Genomic DNA, 22110 nt, shown 5'->3' with positions numbered 1-22110 from the left:
TTGTTCTTTAAATCTTTCATAGAAATCACTTGTGAATCCATATGGCCATGGAGATTTTTTTCTTAGTTCAATAATGACTTATTTTTTGTTTTTTTTTTAATTTCTTTTTATTATATTTATTTTATTCTTGTACAAATGATTTTTAATACATTACTAAAATATTCTTGTTTAAGAGTAAACATAATCCCCCTCCCCTCAAAAATATAGACTTCATGAGCAATAAAGTAAAGGAAAGAAGAAAAGATTAAAATTAAAATTAAAAAAAAATAATAGGGGCAGCTAGGTGGCACAGTTGACAGTGCACAGGCCCTTGAGTAAGGAACACCTGATCCCAAACCTGGCCCCAAACACCAAACAATCAATCAGCTGTGCAACCCGGTGCAAGGCTCCCAATCCCATCTGCCCCCGAACCTCCCCCCAAGTAATAATAGTAATAATAATAATAATAATAATAATAATAATAATAATAATAATAATAATAATGTGATTTAGTCTGTGTTCCAACACCACCAGCTCTATCGCAGGTGGATCACATTCTTCAGGATAAGTCCAACACAAAACCTATTTACATATTTTTCCACCATTGCTATTGTTGATTGCAACTCCCTCTATTCATATGTCCCCACGACCATTTACTATATTTTCTCTCTCCTTTCACTCTGTTCCTCTTCTTAAATGTGCTGTAGGGTAGCTCAGTAGCACAGGAGACTGATCACTGGCCCTGGAGCCAAGAGGCCCCAACCCCAAATACCACCCCAATGGCCCAGCAACCACCTGGCTCTGTGGTCCCAGACAGGCCATCCAATCCCAGCCCCTTGCAAGAAGTAAAAAAGAAAATTCATTATATCTAATCACTCTCCCCCATGGTCCATCCTCTCTCCTCCTTCAATCACATCCCCACCCCTTCCCCCTGTCCTCCCCACTCCTTCTTACTACAGATGTCTATACCCCATTGAGTATATATGCTGTTTCCTCTCCTAGACACCTCTGATGAGAGTAAAGATTCCCTCATTCCCCCTTGCCTTCCCCCCTTCTATATCATTGCAATAGCTCATTGTAATAAAGAAAAATTTTATTATATGAAATATCTTGGCCTAATTCCCCCCTCTCCTTTTTCTTTCTCCCATTACATTTCCCTTTTTTTTCTATTGACTCCAGTTTTACACCATATTTTATCTTCAAATAAAACTCTCTCCTGTGCTTCATCTATAAATTTTCCTTCTACCTGCTCTGTTTATTGAGAAGGTTCATATGAATATTATCAGTATCATTTTTCTATGCAGGAGTACATCATCATTAAGTCCCTCATATTTTCCCCTTCTCTTCCACTTTCTATGCTTCACCTGAGACCTATATTTGAAGATCAAACCTTCTGTTCAGATCTGACCATTCCAACAGGAACATTTGAAATTCCCCTGGTTCATTGAAAGTCCATCTTTTTCCCTGGAAGAGGATGTTCAGTTTTGCTGGGTAGTTGATTCTCGATTGCATTCTGAGCTCTTTTGGCTTCTGGAATATTATACTACAAGCCCTAAAAGCCTTTAATGTAGTTGCTGCTAAGTCTTGTGTGATCCTGACTGCAGCTCCATGATATTTGAATTGCGTCCTGGCTGCTTGTAATATTTTCTCTTTAATGTGGTAGTTCTGACACTTGGCTATAATATTCCTGGGAGTTGTTTTTCTTGGATCTCTTTCCAGGTGATATTGGTGGATTCTCTCAATTTCTATTTTTGTCTTCTGCTTCTAGGATATCTGGACAATTTTCCTGTAGGAATTCTTTAAAAATGAGGTCAAGGCTCTTTTTCCTGATCATGACTTTCAGGTATCCCAATAATTTTTAAATTATCTTTCCTGAATCTGTTTTCCATATCAGTTGTTTTTTCATTGAGATGTTTCACATTTTCTTCTAATTTTTCATTCTTTTGGTTTTGAAGTATTGTGTCCTGGTTTCTTGTAAAATCAGCAGCCTCCCTCAGTTCCATTCTACATCTGAAGGATTTGTTTTCCTCAGAGAGCTTTCTTATCTCTTTTTCCATCTGGTCAATTCTGCTTTTTAAAGCATTCTTCTCCTCAATAACTTTTAGAACTGTTTTATCCATTTGACCTATGCTGATCTTCCAAGTTGTGTCCAGTCCTCCCCCGGGGTGTAGGTCAGGAAACTATACCTGCTATTATGAACCATGGCTCCCAGGTGGCCTGGGGCTGAACTTCCTCCACTCTGGAGGGGCTGCCCCTCTAACCACATGGAGTGAAGCCTTTCTGCTATTTTCCAGCTTACCTTGTGCTGGAGAATTGCCTCACTGAATCCCTCTCTGGGTTCTGTCTCTCAAAATTTAGTTAGAGTCCTTATTTTATATGTTTTGAGAGAAAGTACCTAAGAGAGGCTCTTCTCCTATTGCGATCTTGGCTCCACCCCTCTCAATAACGACTTGTTGAATTTCTTTTTCTGAGATAGGGTTATAGAGTTACTTAGGGAATTAATTTCCTCTTCATTTAATCTGGGCAACTTATATTTTTGTAATTATTTGTGAATTTCAATTGGATTGTCAAATTTAATAGCATTGAGCTGGGCAAAATAACTGAATTATTCATTTAATTTCTTCCTCATTGGTGGTGAATTCACCTTTTTCATTTATGATATTAAAAATTTGGTATTCTTTATTTTTTAATCAAATTGACAAGAGGTTTATCAATTTTATTTTTTTTCATAAAACCAACTCTTGGTTTTATTCATTAGCTCAATAGTTTTCTTGCTTTCGATTTTATTAATTTCTCCATTTTTAGAATTAATAATTTGATATTTAATTGGCATTTTTACTTTGTGCTTTGTCTTTAGTTGCATATTTAATTCATTGATTTCTTCTTAAATTTATTCATGTAATCATTTAAAGATATTATGCATTCCCTGAAAGCCATCTTGAGTCTATCCCATAGGTTTTGGTATGTTGTTTCTTTATTCTCATTATCTAGGATAAAATTATTCATTCTTTCTATAAGTTGTTGTTTGATCCACTTATTCTTTAAAATGAAATTAGTTAGTTTCCAATTAGTTTTGTTTCTATATCTCCATGGTCCAATGTTGCATTTTATTTTTACTTCATTATGATCTGAGAAAGATGTATTCACTATTTCTGCCTTTCTGCAATTGATCATTAGGTTTTTATGCACTAGAACATGGTCATTTTTTGTGTAAGTGACATGAACTGCAGAAAAGAAAATATATTCCTTTTTATCCCCATTCAATTTCCTCCATAGATCTATCATATCTAGGTTTCCTAACACTCTATTTACCTCCCTAACTTTGTTAATTTTATGATTAGATCTATCTAAATCTGAGAGTGGGAATTTGAGGTCTCCCACTAGTAGAGTTTTGCTATGTCTTCTTTCAACTTCTCCTCTAAGAGTTTGGATACTATAACATTGGGTGCATTCAGATTTAGTATTGAAATTATTTTATTGTCTATGGTTCCTTTTAGGAGGATATAGTTTCTTTCCATATCTCTTTTAACATTATCTATTTTTGTAGCTTCTTTTTCTGAGATAAGGATTGCTACCCCTGCTTTCTTTTCACTTTAGCTAAAGCAAAATTTATTTTGCTCCAACCTTTTACCTTTACTCTATATGCATCTCTCTGCTTCAAATGTGTTTCTTGGAAGCAGCATATTGTAGGAATCTGGTTTTTAATCCACTCTGCTATTCACTTACATTATCAGGGAGAGTTCATCCCATTCACATTCAAATTTATAATTACTAATTCTTTATTGTCCTCCATTCTATCTTCCCTCAATTTATATTTTCCCCTTCCCCCCTTATCCATATCCAGCATTTTGTTTCTGAGTACCTCCCCTTCCTTCTGTTAGTTCCCCTTTCTCTCCCTCTCCCTGGTCCCCCTTCCCCTTTCCCCCTTTTAAAACTTGAAAGGTAAGTTAAGTTCCTTAAGTGAGTGTGTGTGTATGTTAATTTTAAGTCAAGTCTGATGAGATGAATATTCAGGTCATTCTCACCTCCTCCCTTCTTCCCCTCCACTACAATAGGTCTTTTGTACCTCTTATAATGTAATGAGATTTACCCCATTCAGTTTCTTCAATCCTCATATCTCCTTACTACCCCCATTTTTAAGGGGGTATTTTTTTTAAATCATTCTATTTGAGTCACAAAAAAGTCATAATTGTCGATCACTTCTGGCTAAGTATATTCTCTCTGATAGCATTACAATTCTTGAGAGTTATTAGAGTCTTTCTCCCAGATAGAGATATAGCCAGTTTCATCTTATTGGATAGCAGTCTCATGGATACGTCATGAGTGTCCATTGCTTCTGGCTAACTATGTTCTCTCAAATAGAGTTTAAATTCACAAGAGTTATGATAACTTTTCTCCCAGATTGGGATATAGCTAGTTTTATCTTATTGAATAGCAGTTTTTTCCTTTTACCCCTTTTCATGTGTCTCTTGAGCCTGCTGTTGATGTCCAAATTCTCTATTTAGCTCTGGTCTTTTCATTAGGAAATGTTGGAAGTCTCCAATTTCATTACATGTCCATCTCTTCCCCTGAAAGAGAAGGCTCAGCTTTGCCAGGTAGTGGATTCTTAGTGGCATTCCAAGCTCCCTTGCTCTTTGGAATATCTCAATCCAGGCCATTCAATTCCTTAATATTGATGCAGCCAGTCCCTGCATAATCCTTACTGTGGCTCCTTGGTAATTAGATTATTTCTTTATTGCTTCTTGCAGAATTTTCTCTTTTACCTGATAGTTCTTGAATTTGGCCACAACATTCCTTGGTGTTTTCATTTTAGGATCTCTTTATGGAGACAATCAATGTGCCCACTGGTTCCATGGTATCAGGGCAGTTTTCCATTACTGTAATATTAAGTCAGGCTTTTTTTCCTTTCAAATGATTTCAGGAAGACCTATAATTCTCAGGTTTTCCCTCCTTGATCTATTCTCGAGGTCAGTGTTTTTGCCGATGAGGTATTTTACATTTTCTTCTATTTTTTTGATTTTTTGTTTTTGTTTAACAGAATCTTGTTGTTTCATGAAGTCATTAATTTCCACATATCCCATTTTGTTTAGAAAAGAATTTTCTTTATTTACCATTTGCAACTTCTTTTCCAATTGGTAAATTATATGTTTTAAGAAGATTTCCATTTTTCCAAGTGTAGTTTTGAGAGAATTATTTTCTTTTTGCATATGTCCAATTGAGGTTCTGAGAGAATTATTCTCACTTTGTGTTGTCCAATTATGTTTTCCACGGATTTAATTTCTTGTTTCAAGGTGTTAATCTTCTCTTGGGTTTCTTTTCCCAAATTTTCCAATTGATTTTTAAACTCCTTCCTGATTTCTTCTACAAAGTCTTTATGAACTGAAGACCAATTCATATTCTCCTCAGAAGTGCTAGATCTCTCCATGTTATAATCTGTTTCTTCTAAGTATTTCTCCATGGATCCCCCTCATTGTTGGACTTTCATTTTCCTAGGATCTTGTGTTGGGGGGAGGGGTTGGCTCTCAGAGGTTTGCCTTTGAAAATACTAGAGTCTTTGCTCACTTGGCTTAGTAACTCCAAGTGGGCTAGCTAGTAGGAGGTGTTGGTTGCTTTTTCTGGAGTGTTTGAAGCTATCTCCCTAATCCTGAGGGGGTAAGGGGGCAGTTAGCAGAAGCAGCAGGGTCTGAGTTGACCTTGGACAATGGGCTGGGCCCTGGGGAAGGGAATTAACTCTGTTGCCCACACGTGAACCTGAGGGGCTGGGGAAGCATTTACCATTTGTTCTAGAAAGTATGCTCTGAAAAAAGTATGGACCTCAGGTTCCTTGCCTATATGGTCATTTTGCAGGAATACTCTGTAACTTGCTGTGCTGGAATTCACCCAAGCTCCTCTGGCCCCTAGCCAAAGATTCCATGAGTAAAGTTGGTCTTCGGACCGCCACTCAACCAAAGTCTCTTCTGGCTTCACCCCACTGCTGCCCCTGTGCTGGCTCTCTACTCTTTGTCCTGGTTTTCCCACAGTCTCCTGAGACAGACATTGTTGGTAGGTGTTCTTCTCCTAGCTTCTTTTGTCCATTGACTTTCCGTTAAGAGGTTTCTTTCATATTATTTTTGAGGGAAACCAAGAGCACTTAGCACAGTGATTGATTTCTCTCTGATCTTGGCTAGAAGTCTTTCCCTGAAGGTTTTTAACAAAGAAATTTTTGCATGTTGTTTTACCATTTTAATTTTCTTTTACATTATTTTAAATTAATTCAATGACATTCTCTGATTCATTCATTATTTAGAATTTCATGGTAAAGTCATAATTTGAGACTGTGTCTGTTGTCTGTTATACCTGATCAATGGGTCTTTTGATTGCTTTATGAATTGTGAAAGATGTGTTAGCTATTCCTGCCTTTTTTACATTTATTTTCCATATCATTTTGCCCTATTACATGTTAAATTTTCAAAAGTGTGGTGTGCTGCTAAATAGGTATGCTCTTTTGCACTTCCATTTAGAAGATGGCATTCATAGTTTAGCTCTAGTTTATAGAGCTATTTGTTCTGTGTCACATTTTCCCCCATTTAACCTTTTCTATATATCCAAACCCGAGAGAGGAATATTCAAGTCTTCTGCCATTCTTATATCATTGTCTTTGTTTTCTTATGTAGCGCAGCTAATGTTTCCTTTGTATATTTAGATGGTAAGGCATTTGTAGTGTTTAAATTTATTACTGATTTTTTCATATCTTCCCTTTAATCCTATTATAATTTTCTTCTTTTTTCCCTTATTTATTTTTTAATGTTTGTTTTTGCTTTGTTAGCAAGATTTTTTCAATTCACTCATTAATAGATTAATAGATTGTTTTTCCTTTCTCTTACCTTCCTCATCTCTGAAGTGCCAATTATATTGTTTATTCTTCTTGACTTTTCCAAAATGTTTAATATTGTTGATAACATTTTTCCTCTTTGATACTTTCTGTTCTTTTGATTTTTGTGATATTCATATTTGGTTAATCTCTTCCTACTTATCTTACCACTACATAGCTTCCTTTTCTGCTTCTTCACTCATGTCAATGCAAATTTCCTTGCGAATTTTTTTGGTTCAATTTTATCACATTGGTAATCACATCAATTCCCTTAGGTTCACTTCTCTATGGATAATTTCAAGATATATATATATATATATATATATATATATATATATATATATATATATAGAGAGAGAGAGAGAGAGAGAGAGAGAGATACAGATAGAGATAGAGATAGAGATACAGATAGAGATAGAGATAGAGATAGAGATAGATATAGATGATAGAGATAGAGATAGAGAGAGATAGAGATAGATATAGGTATATATATATATATATATATATATATGTACATATATATCTACACACACATACATACATATGGAGAGAGAGAGAGAGAGAGAGAGAGAGACTGAGACTTAATCTCAATCTTTTTTTTAGAAATCTCTATCTTAAATTCCAATTCCAAAGTACCGGCTCCCCTTTCAACACCTTGAATTAGTTATTCCATAGCAATTTCAAACACAATAAATAAAACACAACTGTACCCCTCTCTCCCAAACAAACAACTAAAGAAACATCTTCCAGCTTTCAAATTTCCTTTCAATGTTAAAGGAAATGCCATCTCCTCAATTACTTATATTTATAATCTTGGTATCACTTTCAATTTCTCATTCTCACTCATACCAAGATTATAAATATAAGTAATTTGTTGATACCTTTTGTCATTTCTATTTTTATGTATATGCCCTGGTTTCTCCTATCACAGTTCCACTATGATTTGGGTTCTTATCTTCTCTCCAGGAGTCAATTTCAAGTGTTTTCTAATTGGCTTTCTAATCTTCCCTCTCCAATCCATTTTCTGCTCAACAGCTTAAATGATTTTCCTGAAGGTCAGGGCTGATGATGCCCTTCCCTACCCCAACTCACTGAACCTTGCTTTTGATTGCTATAAATTCCTTTTAATAACAATGCTCTCCCTCCTAAGAATCAACTTAAAATTTCCATGATCTCCTTTGTAATTCATATGAAGCTGCACTGAATTTTTAGGTGGTTTCTTGCAGCCTCTCAAGTGTTAGTGCTTTCTCCTTTGATGTTATCTTCCATATACTTTGAATATAACTTGTATTAACCTAATTTTTTACATATTTTCCATATAATATGACATCCTTTAGACCACAAACTCTTTTTCTATGTCTCTGTGTTATCAGGAAATATAGCTGCATAATAAGAAACACTTGTCATGTTACCAAGGGAAAATTCATTTCCCTTTTCTGTGCCTCATGTTCCTTATCTGTGAATAATAATAACAGCTACCAATAAATAAATGGACATGTATTAAGGGTTTTTAAACTTTATAGTTTTTATTGATTTTCTAATTATCATCTCTAAGATAGATAATGGATAATGAAAACTTATGTGACTTCCTAATTTTCATAGCATCAGAGACATAAGTTGAAGCTATATTTTGCTGAATTCAAAATCATTTTCTCAGTACTCAAATGTGTCTGTGATCTCATCAGTCTGGGGGTTTCTTTGTACTGTTGCTGGTAACTCATCCATGCCTGCCCATCCTATATGACTCCTGTCCATTTCTTCTCCAAAGCTTACCACAAGGGGTTTCCTGGATGACATAGTCTTCTACCTGCCATCCCTTGCTTTTTCCTGGATGAGCCTATGTTATATTTATTTTTGAATTTTAAAATAACTTGCTTATTTTTGCAAGCACTTGTTATCTCTCTATTCCACTTTCCAGTCCTAAAAGAAAAATAATCAATAGAAGCAGCAACAAACAAAATGCTGATAACAAATTTACATATAGTTCCAAAATAAATGATCAAATTGACTGTCAAAAATGTAGGTTACTTTTTGTATTTTAAGTCCATATTTCTCTGGCATGAGTCATCTTTATCCTCTTGATCTGTGCTTCGTCATTGCATTAATTAATGTACCAAAGGTTTTCAAAGTTATTTTTTCTCCATAATATTGCTAAAAATTACATACATCTTTTCTTAAGTCTGTACATTTCATTGTAAAAATTAATAGAAATCTTTTAAATTTCCTCTGAAATTCCATTTGATAATTTTATGTCATATATATGATTTTAAATATAATAATTTAAACATTCTCTGCTAGTTGAGAACATCCTTAATTCCATTATTTTACTAGTAAGAAAAAAACATCTTTTTCTTTCAAACTATCTATATTAAAATAAATGTTTTATAATTATTTTTATAATGGTGACTGCAAATAACATTCTGCTTCACCCACTCAGCCTTTTACATTTAAGTTTTAAGTTTTAGTCTTTCTTTATATGGCCTTTTGTTACTTGTAATTTTTATTGCATTCATGATTTGAATTTATTTGGGTTACACACTCAACTTACCAATGAATTGGGATGCACTCATTTACCCTCAACCTGGTTTACCCAAGTAACTTATTTAAGCAGGTAGACTAATCCAGGTTGAGGGTAAAAAGAGTGAGTTCCAACTCATTGGAAAGTTGGGTGTTTAATCCAAACACATAAAATTTTCCACTGGAGTAATGGTTGAATGAGAACACTTCATCACCATGGCCATAAAGGCAGCTCAAGTAGGTACTGTGGAGCACTTAGAGCTTAGTTAGACAGAGAAGATGCCAAGATCATCAATTGTCTTTACTCTGTCTTCCCCCTGGATCATAATGACTTTGGAAGATAGAATGAGGTTGACAATTTCCTGTGACTCCACCTTACTTGCATGAAGCAAAAGACATTACTCATGCCACATTCCTATTACAATGTCCTATGGCAACAAGCAAGTAACAAAGTAGTAGGTGTGGATACACTGGTTTCCATAGTTACAACATTGCACATTGGCAGCCCAGGTCATAAGGTCATTTTCCCACTGAAAGTAATAGTGGGATTTGGCAGCTCCCTGGGTAACTGATCAGTCCTTTTAGGGATTGCATTGTTCCCCTCCTAGTGTGAGGAAGGGACTAGAAAAGGTTCTTGAAAAATTGTCTGTTTATCCAATCCTGGTCTGATTACTGCAGCAGGCAAGGATGCCACCCTGTGGATGAGATATATTAAAAAAAAAAAAAAGAAAAAAAACTCCTTCAAAGAAGATTTCACTCATCATTGGCACATGGAATGTATACACACTCATAGGCAACACATGATCCAGTAGAACTGAAAGATGAATAACTTTTGTTGCAAGAGAACTCAGCAGGTATTATATACAAAAGCAGCCCTTGGTGAAACAAGGCTGGCAAATTGCCAGCTTACTGAAATTGAAGCTGGATACATGATTTTCTGGAGTGGTTGAAGTGAAGGGGAGTTCTGTGAAACTGGGGTAGGTTTTGCAATCAAAACTAATATAATCAACAAGCTTCAATGCCTACCAAAAGTAGTGATCGAAGACTTGTGCATCTCATGACCTTCTAATCACAAACACTGTCTTCTATTTACCTAAAAGCAATAAAACTTCTTGGATTCACCATCATAGTAAATATTGGCATCTAATAGGCTATGTGATTAAAAGGAGAAGATCCAGATAGGATGTGAGAGTGACAAACACAATGTGTGGTGCAGAGTGCTGGATTGATCACAGACTCATCCTCTCCAAGCTAAATAGTGATATTTAACTGAAGTAGTGACCCCAAGATAAAATGACTACTAGAAGAAATAATATCAAGAGATTAGAGTGTCTGTATAAGCTGGAACACTTTGTTGTTTACTTGGAAGTAAAATGAGCCAACGCAGATTCAGTAACAGGGAAGTAGAAAAAGTGGGCAGCTTTCAGAGATCTTGTATATAGCACTGCATTTGCTCATCTGGGTCAGAACACTTGCAAACATCAAGGCCGATTTGATGAAAATGATGGGGAAATACAGAAGATGTCAAAGGAAAAATGAGAACTCTACAGGATTTACCAGCAGGATAGTTCATCCATTTATAAGAAAACAGCATTTAATTACATAAAAATATAAAGTTCAAGAAAATCTTAGAAAGATGCAGGACTCTTGACTCAATAAGAAGGAAGATGAAATTCAGTTTTATGAAGATAATAGCAATCCAAAATACTTTTATGATGTCTTGAAGGCTATTCATTGGCCAAAGACATATGGTGCATCTCGACTACTCATTGTTGGTGGAGTTACATTGATTAACTATTGGGACATAATCCTAGGGACGTCGGCTGAATAATTCCTTAGAGTTCTTAACAGATTGTCATCAAACAATGCAGCAGTCATTGGCTGTTCACCTCAACTTGAATCAGCCTGTCTCTAGCTGAAGTTCCAACTAAAGAACAGTTTTTGAAAGCCATTAGACTTCTTTCAAGTAACAAAGAACCTGATGCTGATTCTATTCCATCTGATTTGCAGCAGATAGGGGATCAATTGCTCATCCAAAAGTTGAATGAAATTTTCCAGGTTATGTGAAGAGGTTATCCCCCAAGAATTCAAGGATGCCTCCATCATACATCTCTAAAACAGTAAAGGGAATAGATTGCCCTGTGGCAATTAAAGGGGTGTTTGTTTCTCTTTTAGTTATTGCCTGGATGATTCTTGGCAGAATCCTTCGCTATAGGTTGATCCTTCACTTAGAAGTTGGTCACCTTTCTGAGAACCAGCGTTATTACAGAAAAGGTTGAGAAACAGTCGATATGTTGTTTGCTGCCTGAATACTCCAGGAAAAATACCAGGATACAATGTTTGTAGATCTGACCAGGGTATTTGATACTGTCAGTTGTGAGAGTTTCTGAAAAATTATGTCAAAATTTGGTTGCCCAGAGAAGTTCATCAGTATTGTATGTCAATTTCATGGCAGTGTGCATGCCAGGGTTCTGGATAGTGGATGATGCTCTTGAGATTTCCTCGTCACCAATGTAATGAAACAAGGATGAGTCCTTGTTCCCATGCTTTTTTAGCATAATGTTTTCAGCTTAGTTACTTAGTTACTTAGTTACTTCACTGAACATGAGCATGGCACCAAAGTCAGTTACAGCACTGATGACAGTATTTTTAATGTGAAAAGGCTACAAGCCAAGACCAAAAAAGAAGGGGTGTTGGTGGAAGATCTTCTGTCTGCAGATGGCTGTGCCTTCAATGCAGCCTCTGAAGCTGAGATGCAACAAATTATGTATCAATTCTCTGCTGCTTGTGCTAATTTGGGTGTAGTAATTAACACCAAGAAAACATGGGTGCTTCATTAGCCAGAACCAGATCTTCCATTAATGTGGCCATTGATTGAAATTTGTATCGACAAGTTCACTTACCCTGACAGTGTCCTTTCCAGGGAGGTACACATTGATATGAGGTTGACACACACATTGCCAGAATTAGCTCAGTATTTGGAAGGCTCCAAAAGAACATGGGAGAGAGAAGAGGTATTTGATTGATTATAAAACTGGAGGTCTACAGAGCCAATTTGCTGACCTTAATCCTGTGTACCTGTGAAACCTGGTCAGTCTATCAGAGCCATGTGAGGAAACTGAATCTCTTCCCTTTACATTGTCTTAGGGAGATTCTAAAGATCACCTGACGGGAGAAAATACCAGACACTGAGGTCCTTTCTTGATTTAAATTGACAAGCATTCTAACATTTCTACAGAGAGTGCATGTACAATGGAGTGGTGACATTGTTTGAATGCCAGAATTATGTTTGCAAAAAAGACCATTTTACAGTGCACTCACGTGACTCACAAGGTTTTCAGGAGAAGTGATACCAGGATATACTGAAGGCTTCTGAAGAACTTTAGAATTGATTGTACATCATGGGAGATACTGGCACAGGACCAACGGGCATAGTGTGCCCTCCTCAGAGAGGGTACTGTGCTTTTTGAGGAAAGCATAATTGAAACAACTCAAAGGAAACATGAAAAAATTTAGGTAAGTAAACCAATTGTTTACATAGACTATTTGTACCTGACCTGTGACAGAGCATTCTGAGTTTGTATTGGTCTGATCAGCTAAGGTTAGGCACACAGTAATTTGTCTTAAACATAGTGATGTCATTTTTGTCTTTGAAAACAAAGGACAAGAACCATTCATCTCCTTAATTTTCTTTTTGTGAATTTTGTGATCAGATTTACTTAATAATATAATTTTACTTTCTATGTCCTCCTGAAATTAATTTAATTTCTTTAATAATTAATAATTCTTAAGAATTTAAGAATGTTTAGTCTTGACATCACTTCATTGTTGATGGTACCTTTTAGCAATATTTAACTTTCTTCTTTGTCCCTTTTAATTAGATCTATTATTGCTTTTGCTTTGTCTGACATCAGGTTTGCTAACTATGCTTTCCTTTTTATTTCAGGTGAAGCATAACATAATCTGCTCCAGTCTTTTACCTTTATCTTGTGTTTCATGTAAACAACACAATATAGAACTCTGCTATGTGCTTCCATTTTATAAGGGAACACATCCTATTCAAATTCACACCATCTATCTTATCTTCATTCCATTTGTATTTTTTTCTTTCCTTTCCTCACCAAGGTTTTGCTTTTGATTATTGCCTCCCTTCATCTGCCTTCCCTTCTATCAGTTCCACCACCTTTTCTTTCTTCTTACTCTTTCTAATTCCCTGTAGGGTAAGATAAATTTCTAAACCCAACTAATTTAATATTTTATTCCTTCTTTGAACCAATTCTGATTAGAATAAGATTCAAACAAATCTCACCCACTCTGTATGTGATGTCATTTACCCTATTCTGCCTCCCCACTTCTTTTCAGTATAATTCTTATTTGTATGCCTTATTTTATTATATCCTTACAACAAAATCAAATTGTGTCCATACCCTCTATCTTTATTTATTCCCTCTAACAGACAGACAGTTCTCAAGAGTTATAATTATCATCTTCCTATTTAGAATGCAAATAGTTTAATGATATTGTGAAACATTTGTTCTCTTCCTTTTCAATATTTTTATGCATCTCTTGATTCTTGTATTTGAAGATCAAATTTTCTGTTCAGTACTGGTCTTTCAATCAGAAAAGTTTGAAAGTCCTAGATTCAGTTGAATATCCATCTTTTCCCTTGAAATAATATCCTAATTCTACAGAGCAGTTGATTCTTGTTGTAATCCAAATTCCTTTGCTCCTCAGAATATTATATTCCAGGACTTCTAATCCTTCAGTGATGAAGCTATCAAGTTTTATGTAATTATGACTGTCTCCATGCTATTTGAATGATTTCTTTATGTCTGCCTCTATTATTTTCTCCTTGACCTGATAAACCTGAAATTTGGCTAAAATATTCCCTGTGGTTATTTTTGGATCTCTTTTAGGAGGTGATCAGATGATTCCTTCAATGATGATTTTTACCCACTTGTTCTGGGATGTCAGACCAGGTTCCCTTGATAATTTCTTGAAAGATATTTTTCAGTTTCTTAATTTGATCATAGCTTTCAGGTAGTTCAATAATTCTTACATTTTCCCTCCTGGATCTATTTTCTATGTCAGTTGCTTTTCCAATGAGGCATTTTATATTTTTTCTATTTTTTAAATTGTTTGATTTTTAATGTCTCTTTAAGGCCTTTTTTCTGTTTTTAATTCATTTTTAATCATTTTCATGGTTTCTAAAATAGATCTCTGCTACTCAGTCACAGAGGACACTGTCCCAAGCTGCTTTTGCAACTGTCCAAGGCCCTGCTCACTGATCCTTTGTGCTGGGACCTCAAGTGCTAGCAGCTTCTCCATTGTGCTAGAGTTGCCAAGCCTAGTAATGGAACTCACAGTTTGTCTTCTTGACTAGAGCTGAGTATTTCACAGATGACTTACCGTGGCACAGATCTGTTGATCTGGGACCAAGGGACCTCCAGTGCTCATCTATTCTGTGGATAAGAATCTCCTGTTGACTGACTTTGCCATACTCATCTCTGCTGGACCATATTCCATATTCTTCCTTTACCTGAGTCAGACAGCCGTTTCCTGGAGTCCTTCTAAGTTATCTTAAATTAGAAAATCAGTCCATTCTGTACTTGGGTTGTTCTGTTGCTCTAGAATTCATTGACAAACTTTATTTGTTGTTGATTATGAGGAAAGCTTGGAAGAGTTCATGTAAGTTCCTGCCTTCTCTCCACCATCTTGGATCTGTCCATAAATAACATTCTGTTGATTTGCTTGGTTCTATATAGATGGAATATTTGCTCTGTGATTCCATTTAGCATTTATTCTCTGAGTATCCCTGCAACTGGTGATATATCTCTGCATTGTCCCCCAGTTTGATTCCTGTCCTAGTTCTCTTATTAATTCTCCATAGAAAGTTATTCAAAATTCTGTAGTTCTTGCTCTGGGTCTTTTAATATTTCTGGCTCTCAGGATGTTATTCTGGCTATCTATCTGTTATCCTTTCCTGCTTCATTATTACACCATCTAATTTTCCCATCAATATCCTTGATCAAATCTTTTGTGTTACATCTTATATATTTAATCATTGATGATAATTATTTTCATCTTACCACCAAATATAGGAATCCATTTATAAACTCCCTGAGAGATAGTCAGTCTTCCTCCACTTAAACAGTTCTAGTGACATAAAGGTCAAAACCAACCTAGCTGACTACACTGTATCAGATAGCTTTCATTAATATTAAACTGCAATATGCTACCATTGCAAATTCTACCTGTATGATATTTTTCTTGTTCTGCTTTCTGCAGGCATGATGAAAATAAATATATTTCACTTTCCCATAATGACATTTCAGATAATTGAAGATAGTATTTATGTTGGATATCTTCACTCTCATGCTCCACCCATTTCATTATCCATCATAGAATGTTAGGTTTATTAGAGCATATTGCTTAGTACTACAGCCTAACTGTTTTTACAGTCTCAGAAAGTGTGAAAAAGTATAGCTTAGAATTTCTATATAGTCAAACTTGGATGGCTACCTATACCCAATTTTGAGAGAACTAAATTAGTATGTTTTTGCACTGTTTTGTACAGTGTGCTTTTGTAAGATGTTTCACAGATTCTGATTATGAGCTTTTCATCTACAGAATAACCTCTGCAATCAAAAATCAATACTAGCACAATGGGAAAATCAGAATGTTCCTACTTTGAGTTACCTGTAACATTACACAAGAAACAGCTGAAAATTTATTTTGATTGCTAAAGATGAATTGAATGAAATGAATGTTTTATATTATACTCTGAGAGAAAAGTTATGATTGAAGGCAAAAAAAGGAACTTGGACAATTTCTTTCTATTACTCAAGTGACCATGAAATCAATTTCCCACAGTGTCATGAAATATGATATCTATAACTAGAAAAAGGAGGCAAAGTGATTGTGTAGTGGGAATAATATACAGATTATGGACAGCATTGTTAATACTGAGTTATTCAAAAAATGAGAAGAATGTCTACAACCTACTGAGTGGATTCTCTACATATGGTTTGTGGGTAAACACTAACAAGAATAGCATATTGGAGAAAAGTGTAGGGGATTTTTGATCTGCAAGAGATGGACGATACATCCTCATGAATGTCATCAGGGCTTTTAAAAAGTATTGCAGCATGTGATAGCTTTAAGGAATTGCATATATTAAGAAATAAAAGTGCTGGAATTTCTCCATATTTCATTCAATGAATCAACAAATATTCATTAAAAGTTGAATATGTGATAGTCATTGTGATAAGTACTAGAAACACAAAGAAAAACAGTTTCTCCACCCCCCCAAAATTACTTTCTAATTTAAAAGAAAACATATACATTTAGCAATATTCAAAAATTTATGGACAATTGATGAATTAACTTTCAGAATGAAATCACAGGCAATGTTGTTGTTTTAGTGGCCTTCAGTAAGATAATTAAAATTCAGTGTAAATATTATCCAGAGGAACATATGGAATTTGGGACCATTTTCTAGATGCTATCTGTTATGTCCTACATTATTTTACATTAATTTGGAGAAATTCTTCCATATATTTTATTGATCTCTATAAATATATTTCTATTGTATGGACAGGGTGTTTTTCAATAATGGAGTGGATAATTATAATTATATAGTTTCTTTTTACTTTTATCTCTGCTTCCTACACACACACACACACACACACACACACACATACACAAACATGCAATGAAAATTTTTAGAGATTCCAAACTTTTACAGGAAAATTTCAGGTGGATAAACATTTTAAACACTTAATTTTAATATTTTAATTCAGGACAGTAGTCATTCAACAAACTTTTATGAAATACTTACTAATGATCAATTTCTTTCCCATGCACTGACTATATATATATCTTCCAAGTTTAAATATGAATCACATGATAATATATAATATTGATTTTGAAGTTTGGGGATAGAAACATTATGGTTAAGATGATATCTAATGAAAAAAATAAAATGCAACAATGAGAGCAGCACTCATTATTTTGACATTTTATTGGAAATAATTGCTGAGAAATTGGTTGGAATGAAAGTATAGACTCCCCAAATCATATAGATTGCCAAAGAAATAGATTTGAAACTATTAAGTGCAACATGAGAGAAAGCCAACAATTATAATTAAATATTCTTAATGATATGACTCCTTTACATTGAAGATAGTCCAGACAATTCTGAAACTAAACCAAATTAAGAAATGAGTGAAGAGGATAACACAAGAATAGATACTGAGTAATGATGTGACATTATTAAAAAATATTCCAGGAGGAGGAAAATATAAGGGAAGATTTTTTTTTCATTTTTCTTTAATAATGACTTTTTTCCTAATGTAGATTAAGAGTCTATTGAAGTAAGAAAATCATGAAATGATGAATGCCATGGGAGAAAAAAATAAGAAGCATCTCTTTAATGCTTTGACATTTCATCCATTTCTAAATAAATTATAGATTTTGTATTTAGAGTGTTTTCCTAGATATGTGCATTCTTTTATCTGCATAACCAATGACAAGTGCACAGCATTTATGTTTTTGTGGCAGATTTATTAAAAATAACATGCATGCTTACATTAATAGGACACTACAAAGAATATTGGAAAAATGTTGCTTCTGATTAAAAAATATTGATGCAGATTCAATAAAAAAAATGTTTTACAGAATTTATTGTCTGGAATAAGCATGAAAACCTCTGTAGATTTTCTTTTTTTTAAAGTTTATTTTATTTTTAAATTTTCATTTATTTATTTAAGGCATTGGGGTTAAGTGACTTGCCTAAGGTCACATAGCTAGATGATTATTATTAAGTGTCTGAGACCAATTTGAAATCAGGTTCTCCTGACTACCCGGCCAATGCTCTATCCATGGTGACACCTAGCTGCCCCCTCTGTAGATTTTCAGTTGAAATTGTTGTTGCATATTTGTTTATGTATGTTTTGGTATGGTCTAAACCAATTCACATGTTATATTGCTTTGAAATGTTTATTCTTAGATACTTCCTGGTGGCACTAAATGTTTAAATGAATTGCTCAACACTACAAAATTAGTCAGGTCTTAACTGTTCTTTCTTATACAGTCTCTATCCACTTTGCCATGTGTGCTACCTCTCTTATTATATTGCCTTTTGGTAATAATTCCTTAATTTTTAGAAATAACTTTCAAATATAAATCTTATACTTTCTACTTTTGATGAGTTTGATCTATAAAATTGTCTATTAAACATACAAGCATTAGATCAGAAGTTTTAATATTTGAAGAATGCAAAGATCTAACCAGACATTCAGATCTATAAGCCTGCTATTAAATTTTATAGGTAAGTTAGGTCTATGAGTTAGTTAAAACCAAACTCTCTGAATTGATTCTCTAGCTCATAAATAAAATGTATAAAATCACTGTTTAAGGAACATCTCCTATTTATCCTTTCTTGCACCCTTACTTTTTCATTTTATTTCATGAATAATGAATCATTCTGTTGATATTGTAAATTCTTAAAGTGCACTTGGTACTAACCACAGTGACTTCATCTCAGGAAGCATTCATTTGCTATCATATTTAAATAAGTAGTGATATAATGTTTTTAAAAAATCATCCAACACTTTCTATTGATGAAAATGAAAAATTCTCCATGATTATGTCCCTTTACATTCAAACTGCCTCTTAATAAGAGTCTTCTGATGAATATTGCCTCACAGAAATATGGAAGGTTTGGAGAAAATGTACTTTTCCTTCTTCTCTTGGTAGTGTTGAATAGCACTAAATAACTGATTTTCAACTAACTGCATTTAAAGAAATGTCACATTTGATTGCATTTATCCACGAATATAGATTTGCTGAGGTAGAACCTACTAACCATACCATATGCTTAGAGTAATAAAATTAGAGTAGTATTCCATCCAAAATAGTAATAAAAATGACTGTGAAAATGGTAAAATAAGTCAAAACTTTAATTTGCATAATAAATACTTAGAAAAATATAAATATATATTAGAATTTCTACAGTTCCTATATGTACACCTGGAAATTATAAGTATAATTTTTAGAATCTCTTGCTTCCAGAGGAAAAAAATCCCATCATAATGTTTTTGCTTTTAAACACCCAAGATGAACCCAATAAAAATAAAAGCAAAGATTTGAATTGATAGAACCTTTAAGGTATTTGATGTACTTTTCTCATTATAAATCTGCTCTGAAGACTAGAATTTCTTATCTGTATAAAATGCATTGACTCTTTGTAACATTTTGCCCTGATACAATCTATGGATGGAATATTAAGAGATTTTTCCTACTTTTTTGACAAAATCAAAATAAATCCTATGCATATTACCTTAGAATCTTCTTGATATCAGTCTTTGAGCTAACACCAATAAAAATATCTTATATAGATAGATTTATAGATAATGTCTTAGATATTTTTTGTAAAGCAAGATAAAGGGTCCTACTTTAACTTTTAACATCATAAGCTCATTAAATATTAAGTTTTAAAAGAAACTTAGAGATAATATTATAGTCAATACCCCTCATTTCTTGTTTCAAAAATGAGGAAGATATCTCGCCCAGGTTCTATAAATATTTCATTATGCCCTTGTTGTATGCATAGAATTTTGTTTAATTTTATTTGAGTTCCTGATTTTTCAAGATTATTTATACTTTTAAGTTAATATCGATTTAGGGTGTGGAGTTTAAAAATGTCATTATATCATGGAAGTTTTTCTCTTATAATTTATTGATGAGCTTTACTTAGTTATTTATTAATTTATTAACTAGTATGGTATATTTCTATTGATATGGAAGAGACTCTAAAAAAGATTCCCATAATATAATTTCACTCTCAGTGTTTGAAGTTAAAATAACATAAGGCCTCTACCCTGAAAAATTACTAGATCTTAAACTGTCTAGATACAGATTGAAGAAATTTATGTTCATCTATTTCTTAGGATTGTTAAGAAGTGAGTTTTAGTTTCTATCGTGAGAAATACAAATTATGGTATATTGAAGAAAAGTTTCCTGTGTGAACAGTTTTCTTTTGAGTTCAAAGATAAATTAAAATCCTTCATTGATCGTTATATACCTAAGACTAAAACGTTTAAATATAAGATATTAGAAAGGGCACTTAATACTGACAATGAGGATTTAGGGATTCTGTTTCATAAGCAAAACCAGTGACCCAATTAGAATATCACTATTTCTATTATGGTGTTGTAAAATCTTACAGGATACAAAGGTGGACGCAATCTCTTAGTCATTTAGTCAAGCTCATTATTTTACAGCTTTAAAACTAGATCATTAACTGTAGAGCAGAAGATCTAGATTCTTGTCACTTCTACCATTCTTCTTGAAAGTGATAGAACTAAACGATTTTCCCCCTTCCCCTTGGGTCTCAAAAGCAGTACGTTTATCTTCTATACACTTTTAATAACCCCTTCTTTTAGTTAAAAGAAATAACATTTGGGGCGGCTAGGTGGTGCAGTGGATAAAGCACCGGCCCTGGAGTAAGGAGTACCTGGGTTCAAATCCGGTCTCAGACACTTAATAATTACCTAGCTGTGTGGCCTTGGGCAAGCCACTTAACCTCATTTGCCTAGCAAAAAAACCTAAAAAAAAAAAAAAAAAGGAAATAGCATTTAACTGTTGATATTGATGCTAATATCCAACCTAGAGACATGACTTTATCTGACTCATTCTTCTAGTGCAATTCTAAATAAGGTCTGAGTTCAAGGTTTATGTCATTTCTTAATAGAGTTATATAATAATTATCCTAAAAGTATGAAAAATACCCTAAAAGAGCCTATAAGGGTGGTAACATAAGCCATTTAGGAGACCAAGGAATAGTTTATCTGCCTTACCTATGGAAAAGAGAAAGATTTATGACAAAAAAGAGATAGAGAATATTATTATGGATTTAACGGGTTGGACTCAAGATGACAGCGTGAAGCTGATATGGTCCTGGAACTTTTCCTTACCAAAAATAAGTGAGGCCTCTGCATTGACTTTTAAGCTACAGATCCCATGAAGATAAAGAGAAGATCCAAAGAAGCTATCAACAGTGTACATCATGGAGGACCTTCAGTGAAGGTCTGGCTCTTTGGGGGAAAAGGGGAAATAAAGTCAAGTGAGATTTGAGAAGGGAAAAGCCAGTGGGAGGCTGTAAGCCATAGTGCACTGGAATGCAGTCCTGACAGCTTGAGAAAAGCATAGGTGCCAGCAGCTAGATAGCAAGCCAGCAGGGTGGGTCCTAACCACAAAATCTGAAATCTGGGAATTCTGGGGAAAAAGATATTAGATTGGTAACAAACCACTACATAGTTAGAACCTGGACATAAAGGGAGGAATGAACCTCTGAAAAATCAATATTATATTGTATAGGCAACATCTTTACAAAAGACAAGCCAGGGATCAGATCCCAGTCCCCAACATAAAAAGCTTGGATCTATACACCCCATACCCCAAATAGCAGATCTAAAATAACAAAGATAAGCAAAAAAGCTAAAAGAGGGCACAGTATAGGAAACTACTTTTGCAGATCAAAGATGATAGTAGTACCATGTTGGTAAAAAAAAAAAATCAATGAAAAATTACAGGGGAAATCCCAAAAATAGTATATGAATTGGATTCAAATCCAAAAGGTCATAGGAGAACATAAAAAAGAATATACAAGCCAAAATAGACATGAAGAATAAAAATTGTGAAAAATGAGATTAATGCAGGAAAATTATGAAAAACTTAATGAAGAAATCAACTCTCTGTTA

Source organism: Macrotis lagotis, chromosome 1 (genome assembly GCF_037893015.1).
Source record: "Macrotis lagotis isolate mMagLag1 chromosome 1, bilby.v1.9.chrom.fasta, whole genome shotgun sequence".
Classification (NCBI taxonomy): Eukaryota; Metazoa; Chordata; class Mammalia; order Peramelemorphia; family Peramelidae; genus Macrotis; species Macrotis lagotis.
The sequence above is the reverse complement of the archived record's forward strand: the minus strand, read 5'-3'. Positions refer to the sequence as shown.